Raw genomic sequence first — 22387 nt, 5'->3', positions numbered from 1 at the left:
GCTAAGATACTACAATGCTAAGATGCTTTAATGATGCTACAATGCTATGATGCTAAGATGCTTTAATGATGCTACCATGCTATGATGCTTTAATGATCACCTGTTCATATAGTCATAATATAATCCTGGTGAAATTATTTGCGATTTACGTCGCAAATAATTTCATGTTTGACTACAAAAAGTAATGGTCAGGTCAAGACAGGTATGAAAGTATTCGCGACTTACGTCGCGAATGTCTTTACTAAGTAGCATGTCTTTACTACCATGAGCAGCAGCTATAACAAAAAGCACAACTCAAATAGTCATTTAAGGCCTGGTTCCTACTGACTGGATGGGTGTGAGTTTGATGTCATGCAGGGTACAACAAACCAAACAGGATGAGGAGGATGCAGTAGGCCTGGCTGAGAGAGAGAGACACTCAGAAGGGTCGTCCTTTACGCCCTTCTACAAACTGCAGGGCAGGTACAGGCAGCAGACCCCTCCCAGCTCCACCTGAAAGCCAGCATCAAATAAGGAAGAGAGTGGGACGGATCGTCACACCCCCACCAGGATTATATTATGAGTATATGAACAGGTGAATTATTATGATTAACGATCAATTATTACAATTTGCTCGTTAATCATAATAATTTTAACAATAAAACTCATTACTCCTACCTGAGCAATAGTTTAACAGTTTACGGCACAGTCTTACAGTTAGAAAAACAATAATATTAAACTTAACACATCCAGGCTGTAACAAGGAATCAGCGATGAAGTGAAGACCTTCAAATTGTCCTGTTAGTCCAGCTCTTTGTCTCATGTTGGACGTCACTGCAGTCTGTCTGGATCAGCTGGAGGAAAACTATACGCAGACAAATAGACATGTCAAATAATGTTATGTAACATACTTAATATAACTCTTATGAGTGTTCAACAGCTCATTATTTATTTAATTAAAAACATCATATTATATTAAATTACTCCAATTATATATATATACTGTCATTAATGTTGTTGCAAGCCATAAATGTTTCCTACTTTATGTGGTGGAATAATATATTTTTCAGTTTGACACAGTTTAATTTAAAAATATCTTCCCTTTAAATTGTAAAACTTCAACACTATTACTGTGATAAGCACCCGCTAGCAAGGCGGCGAATTAGCCGGCGGCTAACCCCACTAGCCTCCGCGTTAGCTCACGGCTAACTGCCGCGGCTAATTCGTGTTTAACTCCCGCGGGTCCGCGGTTAAATCCCGGTTAGCTAGCGGTTAGCTAGCGGTTAGCTCGAGGCTAACTCCGCGGTTGAGTCCGCGGCGTTAAGGTAGCGGCTAGCTAGCTCCGTTAGCTCCGCTAGCTTGCTAACATACATGCGCTATGCTGGAAGGCTAGTCGTCGGCTAAATCACTGGGCGGCTAGTAGTTAGCGTCTGTTAGCAGTTGAGCTATTCACTGACCTAATAAGATGAAGGAAATGGGTCAGGGATGTTGTGTCAGGAGTTTCAGCAAAGCAGCCAGATATAATTTGTGTTTAAAATAAAGGAAAAGGTCAAACATGACTGAGAAATTGTCATTCAGTCAATGAGAAGAGCTATAGCTAAGAGGCCCAGCAGCTGTGTGAAAGCACCATGGCAGACAGGGGTGGTTTGGGGGGTTTTAATGTTTTGGCAGATCATGTTTTCCACTGAGAGCTCTTTTCCCGCCTCTCGTCCCCTGCAGCTGCGTGTGTGAACGTGTGTAAGCTGGTTGGGGTCTGGTTGTCATGGCTACCAGGGTCAACTGCTCCTGTTAGAATGTCAGTTGGAAGACGGGGAGAGAGAGAGAGAAAATGCTGAAATATCGCCTCGAACAGGAAGGACTTGTGGCCAAACCGTATTTCCAATCATTGAACCGACTTAACTTTGGGCATCTTGGGGCTTTCCTGAACGTCTAGATATTTAATTTGTGGGTAAAATGAAGAAATGTGACCTATTTAAAGCGATTCAAAGAAAGGTTACTTCTGCTTTCCTCCAGAAATTTCCCTGCCTTTTTAACATGGCAGTCTATGGAGCTGTGGATGGGTGTTGCTGGCGCATCTTTGTGTCTGACGCCAAAACTATAAGACTTACAGCTTTAGCATACAAATTTGAGTGAGAAGACAAATTTTCCTACGTTTCTATGTATAAATTATGTCTGTCGTGTGAAATTTGTGGCCACGGGAGCAGTTTCTGTGCAGTTTTTTGACTAACTTTCTTCTCCCCTCCTCACTCTAGCTGATGATGTCATCCACTCTAGCACAAACATTCCGCGCAATACACACCCATTATAAACCCTGAAATTTGAGTAAAAACCTACACAACTCTGAGGCTTCATAGTTTAAAAACGGTAAAAGTTGTCGCTAAGTGAAGTGAATCTCTGAAGAGAAGGCAAGAGTACCTACGTTTTAAAGTTTAAATGAAGTCTCTCGGTTAAAGTATGCCAGAGCAGTTCATTGTTGAAAATGTCTGTTGAAATATTTTTTTTTTCGGGCTTCTCCATTCATTTCAATTGGGAAATTTGTCGCAGTTTTTTCGCGACTACGTCGCGAAAAAATCTTGTTTGAAAGAACTGTATAGAAGCACACCGAGTCCGATCGAGACGCACGTTTTTATGTATTTTGTGTCTGTGTGCGACGAACGGTATTTGAGTTGAAAGGTTTCGAAAATGCGTAGGAAAAAGTTTAACTAGAAAATTCCCGCGGAAATTTTTGAAGTGCCGAGTGGGCTGTTGCCGGGGTTCTGCATTGAAAAAGCACACCTCAAATAGTAATTTTTAACATGTAAATTTACACACATGAGCCACTAATTCTAGCATTAGCCACAAATGTTAACAATTAGCATGTCTTTACATGCAGTCAAGCATTAGCCGCTAATGTTAGCAATTAGCATGTCTTTACTACCACGAGCGGCTGGCACGCTAGCTACTCATAGCAGTAAAGCATTAACCACAAATGTTAGCAATTAGCATGATGCGCTAGCCACTAATTTTAGCATTGGCTTAGTGTGGTATAGCTTCATAATACCCTCAAATACTAATTTTTAACATGTATATTTACACACGAGCCACTAATTCTAGCATTAGCTGCTAATGTTAGCAATTAGCATGATGCGCTAGCCACTAACTTTCGCATTGGCTTAGTGTGGTATAGCTTCACAATACCCACAAATAGTAATTTTTAACATGTATTTTTACACACATGAGCCACTAATTCTAGCATTAGCCACAAATGTTAGCAATTAGCATGTCTTTACATGCAATCAAGCATTAGCCGCTAATGTTAGCAATTAGCATGTCTTTACTACCACGAGCGGCTAGCACGCTAGCTACTCATGGCAGTAAAGCATTAACCACAAATGTTAGCAATTAGCATGATGCGCTAGCCACCAATTTTAGCATTGGCTTAGTGTGGTATAGCTTCACAATACCCTCAAATAGTAATTTTTAACATGTATATTTACACACATGAGCCACTAATTCTAGCATTAGCCACAAATGTTAGCAATTAGCATGTCTTTACATGCAGTCAAGCATTAGCCGCTAATGTTAGCAATTAGCATGATGCGCTAGCCACTAATTTTAGCATTGGCTTAGTGTGGTATAGCTTCACAATACCCTCAAATAGTAATTTTTAACATGTATATTTACACACATGAGCCACTAATTCTAGCATTAGCCACAAATGTTAGCAATTAGCATGTCTTTACATGCAGTCAAGCATTAGCCGCTAATGTTAGCAATTAGCATGTCTTTACTACCATGAGCAGCTAGCACGCTGGCTGCTCTTGGTAGTAAAGCATTAGCCACTAATGTTAGCAATTAGCATGTCTTTACATGCAGTCAAGCATTAGCCGCTAATGTTAGCAATTAGCATGTCTTTACTCAATGCATAGCACAGAGTCAGCTCTATTAAGAGTTTTTAATGACATCCTCCTGGCAAATGACTCTGGAGACTACGTGACTCTTGTGCTTCTGGACTTGTCTTCGGCTTTTGATACCGTGGACCACAGCATTTTGGTGCATCGATTGCAGCACCTAGTAGGTATTTCTGGCACCGCCCTGGACTGGTTTAAGTCCTATGTGCATACGCCTTGGTGGTTCTGAGTCCCGCTCTGCTCCGCTGTCATATGGGGTTCCACAGGGTTCAATTTTAGGGCCCCTACTTTTCTCATTGTACCTGCTGCCCCTGGGTTCAATCCTGAGAAAGCATGGGATCTTTTTTCATTGTTACGCTGATGACAGCCAGATCTATGTGCCACTAAGAAAGAAGGATGCGTTCTCCCTGAAATCGCTTCTTTTATGTCTTGAGGACATTAAAGCTTGGATGTCCTTGAACTTTTTAAAATTTAATGAAAATAAAACTGAAGTGATGGTGTTCAGTCCCGGTGGCCCCAGCAAACCACCTCCTGTTGATTTGGGCCCCTTGGTGGGTTACAGGAAGCAAATAGTCACAAACTTGGGTTTTAGGATGGATAGTGATTTTAAACTTGATCGGCAAATTGGTGCAATAGTAAAGTCCAGCTTCTTTCACCTTAGGCAGCTGGCAAAGGTGAAGCCTTTCCTTGCACGTAAGCATTTTGAAACAGTAATCCACGCCTTCATTACTTCGCGGCTGGATTACTGTAACGCACTTTATCTTGGAGTCAGCCAATCCTCCCTCGGACGTCTCCAGTTGGTTCAAAATGCTGCCGCTCGCCTTTTAACTGGAGCACGTAAGAGGGAGCACATTACTCCCATTTTAGCCTCTCTCCATTGGCTGCCTGTGCATTTTAGAGTCCATTTTAAGATTCTTTTATTTGTTTTTAAATCTTTAAATGGTCTCGCCCCGCCTTACCTCTCTGAGCTGCTCCTGGAGGTACCAAGGGCCAAAAGGAGGCTCAGAGGGGATAGAGCCTTTTCTGGTGCCGGTCCTAAATTATGGAACGATCTCCCCCTACACATCAGACAAGCCCCTTCGCTGTCCATTTTTAAAACACATCTTAAGACCCATTTTTATTCTTTGGCCTTTAACACAGCATGAGACCCTGTTTTCTGTTCTGTTTTATTATTATTTTAATACTGTTTATCATTTATTATTGTTTTTATATTGTTTTTATTGCTTTTATATTGTCTCTTATGTTTGATGTCTTATATTTTAGGTTGTATTTTATGTACAGCACTTTGTGTCAGCCACAGCTGTTTTAAAGGGCTTTATAAATAAAGTTGAGTTGAGAGTTGAGTTACTACCATGAGCAGCGAGCACGCTGGCTGCTCTTGGTAGTAAAGCATTAGCCACTAATGTTAGCAATTAGCATGTCTTTACTACCACGAGCGGCTAGCACGCTAGCTACTCATGGCAGTAAAGCATTAACCACAAATGTTAGCAATTAGCATGATGCGCTAGCCACTAATTTTAGCATTGGCTTAGTGTGGTATAGCTTCACAATACCCTCAAATAGTAATAGTAATAGTACATGTCAAATAATGTTATGTAACATACTGAATATAACTCTTATGAGTGTTCAACAGCTCATTATTTATTTAATTAAAAATATCATATTATATTGAATTACTCCAATTATTTATATATACTGTCATTAATGTTAGCTCGCGGTTAAATCCCGGTTAGCTTGCGGTTAGCTCGAGGCTAGCTCGCGGTTAGCTCGAGGCTAACTCCGCGGTTTAGTCCGCGGCGGTTAGCTAGCTGCTAGCTCCGCTAGCTCGCTAACATACATGAGCTCTGCTGGAAGGCTAGCCTAAGGCTAAAACATTGGGCAGCTAGTAGTTAACTTCTATTAACAGTTCAGCTATGTTGGGCACAAACACTTAACATATAAATAATTCTAGAAACTCACTTACCTAATAAAGTGATAGCACCAACAGACGAGGGAGAGAGAGAGAGAGGGAAGGAGGGAGAGGGAGAGGGAGAGAGGGGGGGGGGGGGGTCATGGAGTGTTCTGTCTCCCCATTGTAACAGTCTGAGAGTCCCTAATGTTTTGTCAGTCTGTGTCTGTAATGCTATAGTGGGAGGGGAGGTGGGGGGGTTGGAGTGGGGGGGTCATAGTGTCAGGTTCTGGCTCCCTACTATAGTCCTGTAATGGGTTTAGGGGGTCATAATGTTTTGGCAGTCTGTGTCTGTAATGCTTAAATGGAGTGGAGGGGGGGGGGTCATAGTGTCAGATTCTGGCTCCCTACTATAGTCCTGTAATGGGTTGAGGGGTCATAATGTTTTGGCAGTCTGTGTCTGTAATGCTATAGTGGGAGGGGGGGTGGGGGGGGTTGGAGTGGGGGGGTCATAATGTCAGGTTCTGGCCCCCTACAGTACTGCAGTAATGGTTTGAGGGGGTTTTAATGTTTTGGCAGATCCTGTTATCCACTCAGAGCTCTTTTCCCGCCACTCGGGTCTGGTTGTCATGGCTACCAGGGTCAACTGCTCCTGTCAGAATGTCAGTTGGAAGACGGGGAGAGAGAGAGAAAATGCTGAAAAAACGCCTCGAACAGGAAGGACTTGTGGCCAAACCGTATTTGGGAAATTTATCGCGGTTTTTCGCGAATAAATTCGCGAAAAACTCACGAATCCCTTATAAAAGTAATAGCACGGGATTCGGGATCAAAACACACGTTTTGATATATCATGTGTTGGGGTCCTCTCGCCGGTTCGGGCCGCATTAATCGGCGAAAAAGGGCGGAAAATGAATAATAAGTAAAAACTAGAAAATTCCCGCGGAAATTTTTGAAGTGCCGAGTGGGCTGTTGCCGGGGTTGTGTATTGAAAAAGCACACCTCAAATAGTAATTTTTAACATGTATATTTACACACATGAGCCACTAATTCTACCATTAGCCACAATTGTTAGCAATTAGCATGTCTTTACATGCAGTCAAGCATTAGCTGCTAATGTTAGCAATTAGCATGTCTTTACGACCATGAGCAGCTAGCACGCTGGCTGCTCTTGGTAGTAAAGCATTAGCCACTAATGTTAGCAATTAGCATGTCTTTACTAAGTAGCATGTCTTTACTACCATGAGCAGCAGCTATAACAAAAAGCACAACTCAAATAGTCATTTAAGGCCTGGTTCCTACTGACAGGATGGGTGTGAGTTTGATGTCATGCAGGGTACAACAAACCAAACAGGATGAGGAGGATGCAGTAGGTCTGGCTGAGAGACAGAGAGACACTGATAAGGGTCGTCCCTTATGCTTCGCCTTCTACAAACTGAAGGGCAGGTACAGGCAGCAGACCCCTCCCAGCTCCACCTGAAAGCCAGCATCAAATAAGGAAGAGAGCGGGACGGATCGTCACACCCCCACCTTTAAGAGGGCTGTCCTCACTAGGATCCCCAGACAAAGAACGAGCAAATCGTAATAATTGATCGTTAATCATAATAATTTTAACAATAAAACTCATTACTCCTGCCTGAGCAATAGTTGAACAGTTTACGGCACAGTCTTACAGTTAGAAAAACATCAATATTAAACTTAACACATCCAGGCTGTAACAAGGAATCAGCGATGAAGTGAAGACCTTCAAATTGTCCTGTGAGTCCAGCTCTTTGTCTCACGTTGGACATCACTGCAGTCTGTCTGGATCAGCTGGAGGAATACTATATGCAGACAAATAGACCTGTCAAATAATGTTATGTAACATACTTAATATAACTCTTATGAGTGTCCAACAGCTCATTATTTATTTAATTAAAAACATCATATATTAAATTACTCCAATTATATATATATACTGTCATTAATGTTGTTGCAAGCCATAAATGTTTCCTACTTTATGTGGTGGAATAATATATTTTTCAGTTTGACACAGTTTCATTTAAAAATATCTTCCCTTTAAATTGTAAAACTTCAACATTATTACTGTGATAAGCTCCCGCGAGCAACGCGGCGAATTAGCCGGCGGCTAACCCCACTAGCCTCCGCGTTAGCTCACGGCTAACTGCCGCGGCTAATTCGTGTTTAACTCCCGCGGGTCCGCGGTTAAATCCCGGTTAGCTAGCGGTTAGCTAGCGGTTAGCTCGAGGCTAACTCCGCGGTTGAGTCCGCGGCGTTAAGGTAGCGGCTAGCTAGCTCCGTTAGCTCCGCTAGCTCGCTAACATACATGCGCTATGCTGGACGGCTAGTCGTTAGCGTCTGTTAGCAGTTTAGCTATTCACTGACCTAATAAGATGAAGGAAACGGGTCAGGGATGTTGTGTCAGGAGTTTCAGCAAAGCAGCCAGATATAATTTGTGTTTAAAATAAAGGAAAAGGTCAAACATGACTGAGAAGTTGTCATTCAGTCAATGAGAAGAGCTATAGCTAAGAGGCCCAGCAGATGTGTGACAGCACCAAGGGAGACAGGGATGGTTTGGGGGGTTTTAATGTTTTGGCAGATCCTGTTTTCCACTGGGAGCTTAAATAGTGGCTAGCGCTGACGCGCTAGCTGCTCTGCTTTCTCTGTCTGTCATTTTACACGAAGAACTACTAAAATGGCTGCCTAATGTTAGCATTAGGTTAATGCATGTCTTTAATTTTTAGTGGCAAGAAATTAGTGGCTAGCTATTCGCTAACATGCTAATGGTGCCACTAATGCTACCACCAATTTCTACCACTAAAAATTAGCATTAGCCGCTAATGGTAGCAATTAACATGACCCGCTAGCCACTAATTTTAACATTGGTTTAGTGTTAGCATGTCTTTTAAGCCACTAAAAATTAAATACATGCTAATTGCTAACATGCTAATTGCTAATATGCTATTCGCTAACATGCTAATGCTGCCACTAATGCTACCACCAATTTCTTGCCACTAAAAAGTAGCATTAGCCGCTAATGTTAGCAATTAACATGACGCGCTAGCCAATGACAGACAGACACCTGTCATTGTTCAACTTAGGTGCCAAAAGCCAAAATGGCTGCCCCACATACCAGTTACTTATGTCAGTTGGAAGTTTCCCGCCTCTTTCTGTGGAGACCCTCCTCTTCTGCTGCGTGTGAGCGTGTGTATGCCCGTTGGGGCCTTGTTGTCACGGTTACCAGTTTGAATTTCAGTTAGAAGATGGCTAGAGGGAGAGAAAATGCTGAAACGAACCTCCTCGAACAGGAAGGCCTTGTGGCCAAACCGTGTTTCCAATCATTGAACCGACTTCACTTTGGGCATCTTGAGTCTTTCCTGAACGTCTAGATATGCAGTTTTTGGGCAAAATGAAGAAATGTGAGCTATAAAGAGCGATTCAAAGAAAGGATTGCTTCTGCTTTGCTCCAGAAATTTAACATGGCAGTCTATGAAGCTGTGGATGGGAGTTGCTGGCGCATCTTTGCGTCTCACGCCAAAACTATAAGACTTTACAGCTTTAGCAGACGAATTTGAGCGAGAAGACACATTTTCCTACGTTTCTATGTATAAATTATATCTGAGGTGTGAAATTTGTGGCCACGGGAGCAGTTTCTGTTTTATTTTTTGCCTAATTTTCTTCTCTCCTCCTCACTCTAGCTGATGATGTCATCCACTCTGGCACAAACATTCCGCGCAATACACACCCATTATAAACCCTGAAATTTGAGTAAAAACCTACACAACTCTGAGGCTTCATAGTTTAAAAACGGTAAAAGGAGTCGATAAGTGAAGTGAATCGCTGAAGAGAAGGCAAGAGTACCTACGTTTTAAAATTTAAATGGAGTCTCTCGGTGAAAGTATGCCAGAGCAGTTGATTGTTGAAAATGTCTGTTGATTTTTTTTTTTTTTCGGGCTTCTCCATTCATTTCAATGGGAAATTTTCTGCGGTTTTTCGCGAATAAATTCGCGAAAAACTCGTCAATCCCTTATAAAAGTAATAGCACGGGATTCGGGATCAAAACACACGTTTTGATATATCATGTGTTGGGGTCCTCTCGCCGGTTCGGGCCGCATTAATCGGCGAAAAAGGGCGGAAAATGAATAATAATAATAAAACTGCAAAGAAACACGCAGAAGATTAATAGTGCCTCGTGCCTATGGCACGAGGCACTACTCCCAGAGCTTGCTAGCTCTGGGAGTAGTGCCTCGGGTCATAGGCACTCGGCACTAACTAGAAAATTCCCGCAGGAAATTTTGAGAGTGCCGAGTGGGCTGTTGCCGGGGTTGTGTATTGAAAAAGCACACCTCAAATAGTAATTTTTAACATGTATATTTACACACATGAGCCACTAATTCTAGCATTAGCCACAAATGTTAGCACGCTAGCTACTCATGGCAGTAAAGCATTAACCACAAACGTTAGCAATTAGCATGATGAGCTAGCCACTAATTTTAGCATTGGCTTAGTGTGGTATAGCTTCACAATACCCTCAAATAGTAATTTTTAACATGTATATTTACACACATGAGTCACTAATTCTAGCATAAGCTGCTAATGTTAGCAATTAGCATGATGCGCTAGCCACTAATTTTAGCATTGGCTTAGTGTGGTATAGCTTCACAATACCCTCAAATAGTAATTTTTAACATGTATATTTACACACATGAGCCACTAATTCTAGCATTAGCCATAAATGTTAGCAATTAGCATGTCTTTACTACCACGAGCGGCTCGCACGCTAGCTACTCATGGCAGTAAAGCATTAACCACAAATGTTAGCAATTAGCATGTCTTTACTACCACGAGCGGCTGGCACGCTAGCTACTCATGGCAGTAAAGCATTAACCACAAATGTTAGCAATTAGCATGATTCGCTAGCCACTAATTTTAGCATTGGCTTCGTGTGGTATAGCTTCACAATACCCTCAAATAGTAATTTTTAACATGTATATTTACACACATGAGCCACTAATTCTAGCATTAGCCACAAATGTTAGCAAATAGCATGTCTTTACATGCAGTCAAGCATTAGCCGCAAATGTTAGCAATTAGCATGTCTTTACTACCACGAGCGGCTAGCACGCTAGCTACTCATGGCAGTAAAGCGTTAACCACAAATGTTAGCAATTAGCATGTCTTTACTACCATGAGCAGCTAGCACGCTGGCTGCTCTTGGTAGTAAAGCATTAGCCACTAATGTTAGCAATTAGCATGTCTTTACTCCCATGAGCAGCAGCTATAACAAAAAGCACAACTCAAATAGTCATTTAAGGCCTGGTTCCTTCTGACTGGATGGGTGTGAGTTTGATGTCATGCAGGGTACAACAAACCAAACAGGATGAGGAGGATGCAGTAGGCCTGGCTGAGAGAGCGAGACACTGAGAAGGGTCGTCCTTTATGCCCTTCTACAAACTGAAGGGCAGGTACAGGCAGCAGAGCCCTCCCAGCTCCACCTGAAAGCCAGCATCAAATAAGGAAGAGAGTGGGAGGGATCGTCACACCCCCACCTTTAAGAGGGGCATCCTCACTAGGATCCCCAGACAAAGAACGAGCAAATCGTAACAATTGATCGTTAATCATAATAATTTCAACAATAAAACTCATTACTCCTACCTGAGCAATAGTTTAACAGTTTACGGCACAGTCTTACAGTTAGAAAAACATCAATATTAAACTTAACACATCCAGGCTGTAACAAGGAATCAGCGATGAAGTGAAGACCTTCAAATTGTCCTGTTAGTCCAGCTCTTTGTCTCATGTTGGACGTCACTGCAGTCTGTCTGGATCAGCTGGAGGAAAACTATATGCAGACAAATAGACATGTCAAATAATGTTATGTAACATACTGAATATAACTCTTATGAGTGTTCAACAGCTCATTATTTATTTCATTAAAAACATCATATTATATTAAATTACTCCAATTATATATATATACTATCATTAATGTTGTTACAAGCCATAAACGTTTCGTACTTTATGTGATGGAATAATATATTTTTCAGTTTGACACAGTTTTAGTGGCTAACCCCACTAGCCTCCACGTTAGCTCGCGGCAAACTCCCGCGGGTCTGCGGTTAAATCCCGGTTAGCTCGCGGTTAAGTCCCGGTTAGCTCGCGGTTAAATCCCGGTTAGCTTGCCGTTAGCTCGAGGCTAGCTCGCGGTTAGCTCGAGGCTAACTCCGCGGTTTAGTCTCCCCATTGTAACAGTCTGAGAGTCCCTAATGTTTTGTCAGTCTGTGTCTGTAATGCTATAGTGGGAGGGGAGGTGGGGGGGGTTGGAGTGGGGGGGTCATAGTGTCAGGTTCTGGCTCCCTACTATAGTCCTGTAATGGGTTTAGGGGGTCATAATGTTTTGGCAGTCTATTACTGTAATGCTTAAATGGAGTGGAGGGGGGTCATAGTGTCAGATTCTGCAGCCCAACTATAGTACTGTAATGGCTTAAGTGGTCATAATGTTTTGGCAGTCTGTGTCTGTAATGCTATAGTGGGAGGGGGGGTGGGGGGGGTTGGAGTGGGGGGGTCATAATGTCAGGTTCTGGCCCCCTACAGTACTGCAGTAATGGTTTGAGGGGGTTTTAATGTTTTGGCAGATCATGTTTTCCAGCAGCTGCGTGTGTGAACCATTGACTGTGAACGTGTGTAAGCTGGTTGGGGTCTGGTTGTCATGGCTACCAGGGTCAACTGCTCCTGTCAGAATGTCAGTTGGAAGACGGGGAGAGAGAGAGAAAATGCTGAAAAAACGCCTCGAACAGGAAGGACTTGTGGCCAAACCGTATTTCCAATCATTGAACCGACTTAACTTTGGGCATCTTGAGGCTTTCCTGAACGTCTACATATGCAATTTGTGGGTAAAATGAAGAAATGTGACCTATTTAAAGCGATTCAAAAAAGGTTACTTCTGCTTTCCTCCAGAAATTTCCCTGCCTTTTTAACATGGCAGTCTATGGAGCTGTGGATGGGTGTTGCTGGCGCATCTTTGTGTCTGACGCCAAAACTATAAGACTTACAGCTTTAGCAGACGGATATGAGTGAGAAGACAAATTTTCCTACGTTTCTATGTATAAATTATGTCTGTCGTGTGAAATTTGTGGCCATGGGAGCAGTTTCTGTACAGTTTTTTGACTAATTTTCTTCTCTCCTCCTCACTCTAGCTGATGATGTCATCCACTCTAGCACAAACATTCCGCGCAATACACACCCATTATAAACCCTGAAATTTGAGTAAAAACCTACACAACTCTGAGGCTTCATAGTTTAAAAACGGTAAAAGTTGTCGACAAGTGAAGTGAATCTCTGAAGAGAAGGCAAGAGTACCTACGTTTTAAAGTTCAAATGAAGTCTCTCGGTTAAAGTATGCCAGAGCAGTTCATTGTTGAAAATGTCTGTTGATTTATTTATTTTTTCGGGCTTCTCCATTCATTTCAATGGGAAATTTATCGCGGTTTTTCGCGAATAAATTCGCGAAAAACTCACGAATCCCTTATAAAAGTAATAGCACGGGATTCGGGATCAAAACACACGTTTTGATATATCATGTGTTGGGGTCCTCTCGCCGGTTCGGGCCGCATTAATCGGCGAAAAAGGGCGGAAAATGAATAATAAGTAAAAAAAATAAAACTGCAAAGAAACACGCAGAAGATCAATAGTGGCCTCGTGCCTATGGCACGAGGCCACTCCTCCCATAGCTTGCTATGGGAGGAGTGGCCTCGTGTCATAGGCACTCGGCACTAACTAGAAAATTCCCGCGGAAATTTTTGAAGTGCCGAGTGGGCTGTTGCCGGGGTTGTGTATTGAAAAAGCACACCTCAAATAGTAATTTTTAACATGTATATTTACACACATGAGCCACTAATTCTACCATTAGCCACAATTGTTAGCAATTAGTATGTCTTTACATGCAGTCAAGCATTAGCTGCTAATGTTAGCAATTAGCATATCTTTACGACCATGAGCAGCTAGCACGCTGGCTGCTCTTGGTAGTAAAGCATTAGCCACTAATGTTAGCAATTAGCATGTCTTTACTAAGTAGCATGTCTTTACTACCATGAGCAGCAGCTGTAACAAAAAGCACAACTCAAATAGTCATTTAAGGCCTGGTTCCTACTGACAGGATGGGTGTGAGTTTGATGTCATGCAGGGTACAACAAACCAAACAGGATGAGGAGGATGCAGTAGGCCTGGCTGAGAGAGAGAGACACTGATAAGGGTCGTCCTTTATGCTTCGCCTTCTACAAACTGAAGGACAGGTACAGGCAGCAGACCCCTCCCAGCTCCACCTGAAAGCCAGCATCAAATAAGGAAGAGAGCGAGACGGATCGTCACACCCCCACCTTTAAGAGGGGTGTCCTCACTAGGATCCCCAGACAAAGAACAGCAAATCGTGATAATTGATCGTTAATCATAATAATTTTAACAATAAAACTCATTACTCCTGCCTGAGCAATAGTTTAACAGTTCACGGCACAGTCTTCCAGTTAGAAAAACATCAATATTAAACTTAACACATCCAGGCTGTAACAAGGAATCAGCGATGAAGTGAAGACCTTCAAATTGTCCTGTGAGTCCAGCTCTTCGTCTCACGTTGGACGTCACTGCAGTCTGTCTGGATCAGCTGGAGGAATACTATACGCAGACAAATAGACCTGTCAAATAATGTTATGTAACATACTTAATATAACTCTTATGAGTGTTCAACAGCTCATTATTTATTTAATTAAAAACATCATATATTAAATTACTCCAATTATATATATATACTGTCATTAATGTTGTTGCAAGCCATAAATGTTTCCTACTTTATGTGGTGGAATAATATATTTTTCAGTTTGACACAGTTTAATTTAAAAATATCTTCCCTTTAAATTGTAAAACGTCAACATTATTACTGTGATAAGCTCCCGCGAGCAACGCGGCGAATTAGCCGGCGGCTAACCCCACTAGCCTCCGCATTAGCTCACGGCTAACCGCCGCGGCTAATTCGTGTTTAACTCCCGCGGGTCTGCGGTTAAATCCCGGTTAGCTAGCGGTTAGCTAGCGGTTAGCTCGAGGCTAACTCCGCGGTTGAGTCCGCGGCGTTAAGGTAGCGGCTAGCTAGCTCCGTTAGCTCCGCTAGCTCGCTAACATACATGAGCTATGGTGGACGGCTAGTCGTTAGCGTCTGTTAGCAGTTTAGCTATTCACTGACCTAATAAGATGAAGGAAACGGGTCAGGGATGTTGTGTCAGGAGTTTCAGCAAAGCAGCCAGATATAATTTGTGTTTAAAATAAAGAAAAAAGGTCAAACATGACTGAGAAGTTGTCATTCAGTCAATGAGAAGAGCAATAGCTAAGAGGCCCAGCAGCTGTGTGAAAGCACCAAGGGAGACAGGCATGGTTTGGGGGGTTTTAATGTTTTGGCAGATCCTGTTTTCCACTGGGAGCTTAAATAGTGGCTAGCGCTGACGCGCTAGCTGCTCTGCTTTCTCTGTCTGTCATTTTACACACGCAGATTCAAATTAAGTGCTAAGAACTACTAAAATGGCTGCCTAATGTTAGCATTAGGTTAATGCATGTCTTTAATTTTTAGTGGCAAGAAATTAGTGGCTAGCTATTCGCTAACATGCTAATGGTGCCACTAATGCTACCACCAATTTCTACCACTAAAAATTAGCATTAGCCGCTAATGGTAACAATTAACATGACGCGCTAGCCACTAATTTTAACATTGGTTTAGTGTTAGCATGTCTTTTAAGCCACTAAAAATTAAATACATGCTAATTGCTAACATGCTAATTGCTAATATGCTATTCGCTAACATGCTAATGCTGCCACTAATGCTACCACCAATTTCTTGCCACTAAAAAGTAGCATTAGCCGCTAATGGTAACAATTAACATGACGCGCTAGCCACTAATTTTAACATTGGTTTAGTGTTAGCATGTCTTTTAAGCCACTAAAAATTAAATACATGCTAATTGCTAACATGCTAATTGCTAATATGCTATTCGCTAACATGCTAATGCTGCCACTAATGCTACCACCAATTTCTTGCCACTAAAAAGTAGCATTAGCCGCTAATGTTAGCAATTAACATGACGCGCTAGCCAATGACAGACAGACACCTGTCATTGTTCAACTTAGGTGCCAAAAGCCAAAATGGCTGCCCCACATACCAGTTACTTATGTCAGTTGGAAGTTTCCCGCCTCTTTCTGTGGAGACCCTCCTCTTCTGCTGCGTGTGAGCGTGTGTATGCCCGTTGGGGCCTTGTTGTCACGGTTACCAGTTTGAATTTCAGTTAGAAGATGGCTAGAGGGAGAGAAAATGCTGAAACAAACCTCCTCGAACAGGAAGGCCTTGTGGCCAAACCGTGTTTCCAATCATTGAACCGACTTCACTTTGGGCATCTTGAGTCTTTCCTGAACGTCTAGATATGCAGTTTGTGGGTAAAATGAAGAAATGTGAGCTATAAAGAGCGATTCAAAGAAAGGATTGCTTCTGCTTTGCTCCAGAAATTTAACATGGCAGTCTATGAAGCTGTGGATGGGTGTTGCTGGCGCATCTTTGCGTCTCACGCCAAAACTATAAGACTTTACAGCTTTAGCAGACGAATTTGAGCGAGAAGACAAATTTTCCTACGTTTCTATGTATAAATTATGTCTGAGGTGTGAAATTTGTGGCCACGGGAGCAGTTTCTGTTTTATTTTTTGCCTATTTTCTTCTCTCCTCCTCACTCTACCTGCCACTCTAGCACCAACATTCCGCGCAATACACACCCATTATAAACCCTGAAATTTGAGTAAAAACCTACACAACTCTGAGGCTTCATAGTTTAAAAACGGTAAAAGTTGTCGATAAGTGAAGTGAATCGCTGAAGAGAAGGCAAGAGTACCTACGTTTTAAAATTTAAATGGAGTCTCTCGGTGAAAGTATGCCAGAGCAGTTCATTGTTGAAAATGTCTGTTGATTTTTTTTTTTTTTCGGGCTTCTCCATTCATTTCAATGGGAAATTTCTCGCGGTTTTTCGCGAATAAATTCGCGAAAAACTCGTCAATCCCTTATAAAAGTAATAGCACGGGATTCGGGATCAAAACACACGTTTTGATATATCATGTGTTGGGGTCCTCTCGCCGGTTCGGGCCGCATTAATCGGCGAAAAAGGGCGGAAAATGAATAAGTAAAAATAAAACTGCAAAGAAACACGCAGAAGATCAATAGTGGCCTCGTGTCATAGGCACTCGGCACTAATAAAACTGCAAAGAAACACGCAGAAGATCAATAGTGGCCTCGTGCCTATGGCTCCTCCCATAGCTTGCTATGGGAGGAGTGGCCTCGTGTCATAGGCACTCGGCACTAACTAGAAAATTCCCGCAGGAAATTTTGAGAGTGACTCGAGGGCTGCTGCCGGGGTTATTAAAAAAAGAAAAGGAAAAAGATGTTAGCATTACCATTACTAATGTTGGCATTACCATTTGCCGCGCTGACGCACTAAACTAGGCTAAGGCTAGAGATTAGCACAGTCACGCACACACACAATACGTGGATGTCTTGTTACGTCACTGTATAATACCGGCGCCATCTTTAGGACCGCCCAGGGACCGCCAGTGACAGGAAGTAAACAGAAAATGCCTTCTATCTGCTGTACTGTGGGCTGTGATAACAGCAAGTCAAAAAAAAAACGGGACATACGTTTTATAACATTCCTAAAAACGCTGAAAGAAGACGTAAGTGGTTAGCCAGGATAAAAACCCACCTCTACTCCCTGGCATTTTTTTTTCTTTAACCCTGTACTTCTGCTTATTCTCTGTATGTATGTGTTGCTTAGCTTAGGCTGTGTTTAGTCGTTCACTGTACAGCACTTTGGTCAGCTTATGCTGTTTGTAAAAGTGCTTTCTAAATTAAATTTACTTTACTATGTTTTCGCTAACAAATTTAAGGTCAGTTAAAAAAACGAGATGCCATTATTATCCTAGCATTGACCTAGGAGGCTACCAGCTCTGTAGCACTCAGTAGCACCACCACCTAGCAAGTTAGTAGCGTAGTAAACTTAAAGGGGAACTCCGGCGCAAAATGAACCTGGGGTTAATAACACATGTGTACCGAGTTCGACCGTTCTCTGGTATTTGTTTTCATGTATTTGTTTTGTTAGTCAAATGTGACCAGTTTTCTTCAAACCGCTAATTAGCGTACAACGCTAGCCTTCGGGGCACACCGACACATGAAAAGAAATCGCTATTTCTATACCACTAACAAGGCTCACAATATCACCACACTTACACGGTAGCATAACTAAGGTCTCTACATGTAAACCGAAGCACTGAGAACTTTGCAAGTATACAGGCAGTTTATTAAAAAAGGAATACAGTACCGTTCGCGTCCGGCTCGCTTATCCAAGCGGGCGCCATCTTGGGGATCTGAACTGTCTGTTGCCGGAAGAAAGCACTGAGAGCACTGAACGAAGAGAGTTCAGTTTCCCCAAGATGGCGCCCGCTTGGATATGCGAGCCGGACGCGAACGGTACTGTATTCCTTTTTTAATTAACTACCTGTATACTTGCAAAGTTCTCAATGCTTCGGTTTACATGTAGAGACCCTGGTTATGCTACCGTGTAAGTGTGGTGATATTGTGAGCCTTGTTAGTGGTATAGAAATAGCGATTTCTTTTTATGTGTCGGTGTGCCCCGAAGGCTAGCGTTATACGCTAAATAGCGGTTCGCAAGAAAACTGGTAAAATATGACTAACAAAACAAATGCATGAAAACAAATACCAGAGAACGGCCGAACTCGGTACACATGTGTTATTAACCCCAGGTTCATTTTGCGCCGGAGTTCCCCTTTAAGTAAACATATATCTTACCTTTCCTGTAAATAAGAAAAGTTCCCTCATGTCCAGATGATAAACTCGTGGATCTGTCACCCATCCTGCTTTGAAATACATGAAGGCTTCCGTGCTCTTGTATGCCTTGAGGGACTCGCCGGAGTATGGGGAGGGGTTGTGGATCAGATAAATGTAAATGTCGCCAAAAGATATGTTTGGCAAGTTAACGGCAGATTTCAGCGGTGTCAGTAGTTGATTCGGAAGTACATACGGGTCAAAACCTAAAATATCATTTTTTTTTTAATATCGTTGCTTTTCTGTGTCAGAGAGATGCGACATCATCTGAGTAACGTTAGCAGAGCCCGTTTCTTGAACGTTAACGCTAGCCATTTCTCCCGCCGCTGAGTGGCGCTATGGTCCTAAAGATGGCGGCCACAACAAAAAGGTCACGTGATTGACCCGCATCAATAGAAAACATTCAGCTCAGATGTACACACAGAGCAAGCAGAGTGACAGTCACCTCAAAAAATGTCTTGCTTTACCTCTCTGTTACTGCCTGTCTGTCTTTTACCCTCTCTCTGTCTCTTTCTTTGTTATTTACTTAAATAAACTGAAATTAACTGCCAAGGACTACAAAAATGGCTGCAGCTGTGGCCCTGGCCTGAGGCTGCCATGGTGACTCTGCTGGTTGCCATGACTACTCACAGACACAGGAGAGGAGAAGGAAGAAATTTTGATTTTTTGCCCTCTGACAGTCCTCGCATTTGGGCTCACTGAGGCAAAACCAAAGCTCACATCAGAAAAAAAAAAACAGACAGTGATTGGCAGGAGAAGTTCCCGAACACACTGATGTAATTTTGGTGTCTCTGGAGTAAATATTGTGGAAACTGTGGCGAGTATAAGAAGAGGGTGGATTCAGCTTTCCTCGAAAATCAGCTTCATATTTTGAATGGGAGTTTATTGGCAGTTGGAGCGGGACACTCCTCACTCTGGGGCACGCCATTCAAATTCAGAAAATGTCTCGTCTTAGGCGAGCACATTGTATGAATCAGGACAAGTTCCTCTACAAAAGTGGAAAAAATCTAATGTCTACGATGTAAGATGTGCCCAGGAGCAGCGTGGAAAGAGAAAAATTTCAGTGAATTTCAGACAGCCTCTACCACTCTAGCCTCTGAGGTCCCCCACTCTACGCCGAACATTCCACGCAATACACACCCATTATAAACTCAGAAATTTCACATGATTGATCACGATGATTGACGAGTGATTGATCGAAAAGTATAAAAGATATCAAAAATCTGAATAGAACTTTTATAGAGGACAAATTTACCTACATTTCAAAGTTTAAATGAAGTCTCTAGGTGAAATTTTGCGGGAGGAGTTAGCTTTTGAAAATGCCCCTCAAAAGTGTCAGTTTTTTCGTTTTTTCGCAGTTTCCCATTCATTTCAATGGGACGATTTTCGCAGTTTTTCGCGAATAAATTCGCGAAAAATTCGTGGATTCCTTATAAAAGTAATAGCACACCATTCCCGATAAAGGCGCACGTTTTGATGTAATTTTTGTCGGTGTCGCCCCAAAATTGCGGGGCGAGTTAGAGACCGAAAAAAGGTACGGAAGATGAATAATAATATAGAAGAAACACGCAGAAGAACAATAGTGTCTCGTGTCTCGTGCGTAGCCTCGAGTCACTAACTAGAAAATTCCCGCAGGAAATTTTGAGAGTGCCGAGTGGGCTGCTGCCGGGGTTCTGTATTGAAAAAGCACACCTCAAATAGCCACAAATGTTAGCAATTAGCATGTCTTTACATGCAGTCAAACATTAGCCGCTAATGTTAGCAATTAGCATGTCTTTACTACCACGAGCGGCTAGCACGCTAGCTACTCATGGCAGTAAAGCATTAACCACAAATGTTAGCAATTAGCATGTCTTTACTACCATGAGCAGCTAGCATGGTGGCTGCTCTTGGTAGTAAAGCATTAGCCACTAATGTTAGCAATTAGCATGTCTTTACTAAGTAGCATGTCTTTACTCCCATGAGCAGCAGCTATAACAAAAAGCACAACTCAAATAGTCATTTAAGGTCTGGTTCCTTCTGACTGGATGGGTGTGAGTTTGATGTCATGCAGGGTACAACAAACCAAACAGGATGAGGAGGATGCAGTAGGCCTGGCTGAGAGAGAGAGACACTGAGAAGGGTCGTCCTTTACGCCCTTCTACAAACTGAAGGGCAGGTACAGGCAGCAGACCCCTCCCAGCTCCACCTGAAAGCCAGCATCAAATAAGGAAGAGAGTGGGAGGGATCTCACTGGGATCCCCAGACAAAGAACGAGCAAATCGTAATAATTGATCGTTAATCATAATAATTTTAACAATAAAACTCATTACTCCTACCTGAGCAATAGTTTAACAGTTTACGGCACAGTCTTACAGTTAGAAAAACGTCAATATTAAACTTAACACATCCAGGCTGTAACAAGGAATCAGCGATGAAGTGAAGACCTTCAAACTGTCCTGTTAGTCCAGCTCTTTGTCTCATGTTGGACGTCACTGCAGTCTGTCTGGATCAGCTGGAGGAAAACTATACGCAGACAAATAGACATGTCAAATAATGTTATGTAACATACTGAATATAACTCTTATGAGTGTTCAACAGCTCATTATTTATTTAATTAAAAATATCATCTTATATTAAATTACTCCAATTATTTATATATACTGTCATTAATGTTGTTACAAGCCATAAACGTTTCCTACTTTATGTGGTGGAATAATATATTTTTCAGTTTGACACAGTTTAATTTAAAAATATCTTCCCTTTAAATTGTAAAACGTCAACATTATTACTGTGATAAGCTCCCGCGAGCAACGCGGCGAATTAGCCGGCGGCTAACCCCACTAGCCTCCGCATTAGCTCACGGCTAACCACCGCGGCTAATTCGTGTTTAACTCCCGCGGGTCTGCGGTTAAATCCCGGTTAGCTAGCGGTTAGCTAGCGGTTAGCTAGCGGTTAGCTCGAGGCTAACTCCGCGGTTGAGTCCGCGGCGTTAAGGTAGCGGCTAGCTAGCTCCGTTAGCTCCGCTAGCTCGCTAACATACATGAGCTATGGTGGACGGCTAGTCGTTAGCGTCTGTTAGCAGTTTAGCTATTCACTGACCTAATAAGATGAAGGAAACGGGTCAGGGATGTTGTGTCAGGAGTTTCAGCAAAGCAGCCAGATATAATTTGTGTTTAAAATAAAGAAAAAAGGTCAAACATGACTGAGAAGTTGTCATTCAGTCAATGAGAAGAGCAATAGCTAAGAGGCCCAGCAGCTGTGTGAAAGCACCAAGGGAGACAGGGATGGTTTGGGGGGTTTTAATGTTTTGGCAGATCCTGTTTTCCACTGGGAGCTTAAATAGTGGCTAGCGCTGACGCGCTAGCTGCTCTGCTTTCTCTGTCTGTCATTTTACACACGCAGATTCAAATTAAGTGCTAAGAACTACTAAAATGGCTGCCTAATGTTAGCATTAGGTTAATGCATGTCTTTAATTTTTAGTGGCAAGAAATTAGTGGCTAGCTATTCGCTAACATGCTAATGGTGCCACTAATGCTACCACCAATTTCTACCACTAAAAATTAGCATTAGCCGCTAATGGTAACAATTAACATGACGCGCTAGCCACTAATTTTAACATTGGTTTAGTGTTAGCATGTCTTTTAAGCCACTAAAAATTAAATACATGCTAATTGCTAACATGCTAATTGCTAATATGCTATTCGCTAACATGCTAATGCTGCCACTAATGCTACCACC

The sequence above is a fragment of the Chelon labrosus genome, assembly GCF_963514085.1.
Source record: "Chelon labrosus genome assembly, chromosome: 8".
NCBI lineage: Eukaryota > Metazoa > Chordata > Actinopteri > Mugiliformes > Mugilidae > Chelon > Chelon labrosus.
The sequence above is the reverse complement of the archived record's forward strand: the minus strand, read 5'-3'. Positions refer to the sequence as shown.